A 6000-nucleotide genomic window follows, 5' to 3' on the forward strand; every position below is an offset into this window, starting at 1 on the left:
GGAAAAAGCCTTGGCTTCGTGGTAAAAATTGGCATCGTCATCCAACAGAACTATGTCATAACCTCATTTAACAAACTTTAAGCCACATTCCATGGCACACGACATTTGGACACGATTGTCATATTTCTAGGCAGTCGTGCAGAACTTTCAAACTGGTCGTGCAGCAACTGTTACCTTGGCATGTTCACCATTGGAAAATTAATAATTTTAATGAATAAAATGTATGAATACATCGTCACGAATTAGATGACCCCCAAATAAGACCGTAGGTTTTATGGGGCTAATCAAATAAATAATGGTCTAATAATTATTTCTCCCATAATTATTATAAACCACCATTTTACATAAATTGCGTTTGAAGAATAATGTTAAAGTTAACAAAATATTGGTAATTCGGACCTCGCCGTGCTGCAACAACGCCTCGACGTCAGCGATTACATAAACTACAAAAATACGTCGACGTGCGTGAAATGCGTCGACGCGTCACACTGTTTGTTTACATCTCGCGTAACGCATACTGGGAATGGAGAAAGTTGCATTCTTTCACAAAAACAGAGACCACTGTTATCAAAAGTATGGGAATACTTTAAAAAGAGGACAAATAAAATGGCCCTTGTTCCCTTTGCAAAACTGATATGGTGTACCACGGCAGCACAACTGCGATGTGCGAGCACCTCAGAGCAAAACATCTTGGCGCTCTCCGGTTACGGTTTAACTGGTTACCGTGTGATCCGGTGACCAACTTCCTGGTTCAGGCCTGATATTCTTGCGCTTGCGGCATTCTGAAAAGTTGAGATGTTTTTAACTCGATGCGGTTCGGATGTGCCTGAAAAAAAAAAAAAAAAAGAGTGCGTCGCGACGCGCACCGCGCCGCTTCCATTATAAGCGCGCTTATCGTGCATCTACATTGGAAATGACGTGATATGTGAACGGCCCCTCAAAAGACGGCGCGCCGCGAGACAACAGTCACAAACCACCGAGCTTCCCCCGAATCAGCTCCAGATCTCTGGAAACCAAGCCAAACCATAGCAGAACCCTGACTACGTTTTATGGTTTGTGATGCTAAAAGAACATTTCATGACGTCTCAGACTACTGTAAATTTATGGCTACTGTGGTTTAATCATAAACTCATATTTACCATAGTAAAATCATTTTATTTGCCTCTTTATAATTTTATACTGTAAAAACTTCAACCACACTGGTTGAAAATGAATAAAGGTTGAAATATTATATTAGAAGTTGTACATACACAAATATATATATATATATATATATATATTTTTTTTTTTGTAAAGTTCTCCAAATGATTCATTAACTAATTAAAAAAAGAAGAACATTAGATAGATTATTTATTGTAATACAAATAATCGTTAGATTAGTCGACAGAAACATAATCATTAGTTGCAGCTCTACCTCGCACCGATAGATTTGATTAGAAAAAGTCACATCCGATTGGGCGTTCGCATACGGTCTAGTCGCAGGAGTTCAAATATTTGAACGCATCCGAGGCTCAAATCGGATCTGAAATTTCCGTATACGTATGTGATCGGAACTCCACGCAGCTGCCGCACTACTTTCTAGCCGTGAACCTGTATTTAGCGTTTCACCTGCGGTCTGCGCCGCTAGAGGAGGCAGCCTCAAACTGCATCTCGGTCGGAAAAGCTGCGGCGACAGGCTGAGCCGCGGTGGGTAAGAACTGAAGTGTGATTCCAGCACTCGAAGAGAGCCCGGTCTTGATCGGATCAATCGTGGTGTCAAGCGAGGCAAGTTCGGGTTTTGCATGGTCTATTGGCCAAGACATGTGGCTTGGCGAGAAGAGCAGCTGTCGCGACAACGTTTGATGGTGCTCAGCGGCCGTGTTTAATGATCATGGGTATCAGCAAAAGTAGCAGATCTGAAAAATCCCCGGTATGGATCTCCTTGGTGGAAGAAAAATTGGGTCTGTGATAAGATGGCAGACAGAGCGAACCGTGATGCTGACAAACCATCAATGGAGACAGGTAGGCTAATTCAGCTGTATTTATACCCTAAGGTTGATTATATTAAGTGGCTCCACCTGTGTTAATTAGGCTAAGTATCTGACCTGCTCCTCCCGAACCTTGTTATGAAACTGCATTTAAACATGGCAGAGTATTTTCTCATAAAATACTATCATCTGTATGCTGTTGCTATGTTATATTGTATGTACACAATGTGAAAGTTTCTATATAAGTACCCAGACCCGGCTGCAGGATGAAATGACTGAGGGGGCATGTGAAATCTTTAAGGGGGCTTAACTTTATTACACCATCAATGATTAATACACACTGAGATCTCGCTTTGCAACGAAAGATTTTTAAATACAACGCTCCCTAAAACACTCCATATGCAACTGCAGGTAACCAGAGACTAGCAAATATTAAACAGTGTAATGACGATAGATCATGTCTTATATTTAGAAGAGCTGCAGTCTCCTTGATTTGGCACTGAATCTCCTTAGTAACCTTTCATGCCATTCTTTCCCTTTGAATTTTGCAGTTAGATCACATTCAAATGCCAATTGGATAAGTTGCGCTTTCCTCCGATGTGACATGCTTCGTCTGTGCTGAGTGAACACATTAGTGAGGGTCGAAAAAGAGTTTTCACAGGTGGCAGTAGATGCCCCAAAAGTTATTCCATGTCTGAGCGCAATGTAAACGGTTGGCATTGCAGCTAGAGCCCCAGAAAACGTTTGCAGTACATCCAGGGTGGTCCATTTCTCCCCGGTTCAGTCCGTATAAACTGTCGAGCGACAGTGAATTCAGCATCCACAATTTCTGTTTTGGTTAGGTCCAACAGTGGTTTAACCATTGAACTGTCCAGAAAGTCATTGCTTCCAGGGTCGAGAGCACACAGGGCTGCAACCAATTGGCTGTTACGCTCACTGAACCGTGCTGACATTTCTCCAATGACAGTATCCAAAGTACTGAAGAAAAGTCTGTTGCATTCTGTTTCATCTGCTTCATCACTCTGTCCACAGGAACTTTCCACTACAAACTGCTCTAGACCCTTGGTCAAGTATCTTGGCCGTTTGGAAGAATTCGCTTGTTGCTCGTCATTGCATTGTGCCCACAATGCTTCAAACTCACTGTCACACCTGAGATTCTTAATGCATTCGCACGCACTATGCACAAGTTTTAGGCCAGTGTACAGATCAGTTTCTTTGGCCTGAAGTATCTTGTTTGCGGGATCTAGGAGAAGGAGGATCTTGTGTACCATCAAAGCAATGAACTTATTAAAATCCGCTTCAGATACCGACTTCACCAAGCCTGCAGCCTCCAGCTTTATGTCTGCGCTGTACGCTCTGTTTGCGTGTCGCAAACCTATGTCAGACAAAAAATCACAATGTTGTCATAGCTTCTTACTATGACAGACGCTGTTGCCAGGTGACCTGTCCGCCTTTGATCGAGAAGTCTTTTCAACATTTCGCCACGGTATTGGGCAGCTACTGTTGGTTTCTTCACAAATTTATACAGGTTGTCACACACATAAAAAAAATGCTCCAGTGCATTCTCTACTGACATTGCGCGCACCACCACCAAATGTAACTGATGGTTGAAACAGTGAATGTGTGGCACTTCTCTGTTCAATTTATCCTGTAGAATCTTTTGCATCCCCCCTTCTTCCCCGACATCACGTTGGCCCCATCATAGCATTGAATTTTTTCTGTGCTCAGACCAACACGTGTTATATCTGTTAAGACAACATTAGTAAACGACAGTGCATCAAAGTTTTCAGTTGTTGCCACACACAACAGCCGCTCGTGAACTTCATTTTTTTCGTTCAGGTAGCGAATGACGATGGAGATGTTTTCATGGCCTTTGGCATCTTGGGTACCATCTGCCTTTAACGTGTACCATGAATTTCCTACATCTTTAACAATTTCCTCAGTTTAAAGTTCACTCCTAAGCAGCCTGCCACTGTAAGAATGTGTTTTGTCAATGAACCAATGGAACTAAGCTACTTAAACGTTGGGCTGTTGTTATGCATGTTTACATTAATGGGATTCGTAATTTTTGACGATGAGTAATTTTCAGATCGTATCAAATCATTTAGCAGCATTAGAAGCGCTTTGGCTGGAATTGTTAACTTATAGCAACAGTAAAATTGGATTTTGGCTTGCAAACAGAGGTCACAAGTTAACACGGTCACAGTTCCTTGATTCAGCCCGTTTCACGATGTGATGCAGAGAGTCCTGTGTTGAATCCAGAGATCTGGAGCTGCTTTTGTAAAGATCGGTGGCTCGGTGGTTCGTGAGCGTCGTCTCGCGGCACGTCTTCTTTTAGCGCGTGTTCGAAACCCGTGCCAACACAGATTTACTTTATTTAATTTTTTTGTTTATCCTACTTACTTCAGCCGCTACGGGCGATCATACCTATAACTTTTTTATCTCTGCAAGAATATCAAAATCATGCAATGAGCAAGTCTGCGTTTATTAGGCACTTGATATCACGTCAGTTTGTGCTTTCAGAATCGGCGAATCTGCTGCCGTCGTTCCAGCACATCTGCAGCGGAGACCTAAACAGTAAGTTGGTCACCAGATAACACGGTAACCAGTGAAACCGTAACAGCGGAAGTAAAAATTAAATGCAACTTCTGCATTGACTTTTGGGAAATAGGCCATAAAAACGTAACCATACATGGTAGACTTAAAAACAGCTACGGCTGTACTAAGCGATAGTACATGCTTATATAAACGCCAAAAGTTCATGGGGCACTAACCTTGTTTTGAGATAAATGCGTTTTATTCGCAATGTCTTGGATAAGTACTTCATTACCCACAATCCCACAGTGATGCATCTGATTGGTGGAGCTCGTGTAAATGTCTGGTTAAACCCCGCGAAGGTCCGTGAAAACTGAAGATCATTAATAAAAAAATAAAATAAAATAAAAACCTGTGTTGCGTCTTTTTGCACGGTAGACTTATCAGTGCAATCGTGTGCTCCTTGGCTGGAATGATTGCTTTTTTCAAGGAGGAAAACAAGTGTTCAAATGGGTGATAACCACTTTAGATAGGGTCATGTACAGGTAGTTGAGTGTAGCGTGTCCGAGGGTCAGCTTGTGGGTTTTGGAAGGGCCAGCATGAGGGACAAGACCTACAAAGTTTTGGTGAGTCTTGCAGGGAGGTTGGTAACATTAGCATTATCGTCAAAATTCAATGAAGATGGACGCCGCAAAGATGATCGCAGAAGAGCAATGTTTCAAAGTACTTCTTCGACACTGATTCGGAAGACGATCTGAGCGACGATGAAAGCAGCATAATAAGACTGTATAATATCCCTAATCTACAACTGAGCGAAGATGAAGACGAGGAAGAATGTATCGGACTGGTGTCAGACGAGTTGGACCGTAAGATATCAGAGGCTATATCGATAGTAACATTTGATGGGGATAAAGACAGAGAAATGGGGAAAATCCGTAACTTTGACTGTAAATGCTACACGAGGAGAAAAGATAATTCTCTGCATGGGAGACAGTCCTGTAGCCAGAAGCTTTCTCCAGACATTATGTACAACAGTGGTTCACAACCTTTTTCAACTCGCGGCCCACACAACCAAACACATATGTTTGCGCGGCCCACTTCAAAAAAATTAACTGACCCCGCTATTGTTGGGATAATAACTTAGTACTCAGAAGCTAGATTTTAAACTATATTTATTGAATAAACTAGGGCTGTGCGATATGGACAAAAAAAAAAAAAACTATCGCGATTTTTCTGATCAATTTTGCAATTGTGCTTTTACAGTCATAAATGCATTCAGGATTAATTTGAAACATAATTCCAAAAGAAAACCAATCAGAGCTTTATCAAAAAGTTGTAACATCTCTAGAACAGACATAAGTCAAAATTATCACTATAGTGATGATGTAAAAAAATGTATAGACTTGTGGCAAAAAAAATAAATAAAAAAAAAATCCTGTATACAGGGACTTTTTTTTTCTTTTTTGCCATGCATTGTTCATAGAGCTCATTATATGTA

This window comes from Carassius auratus, chromosome 7 (assembly GCF_003368295.1).
Source record: "Carassius auratus strain Wakin chromosome 7, ASM336829v1, whole genome shotgun sequence".
NCBI classification, from domain to species: domain Eukaryota; kingdom Metazoa; phylum Chordata; class Actinopteri; order Cypriniformes; family Cyprinidae; genus Carassius; species Carassius auratus.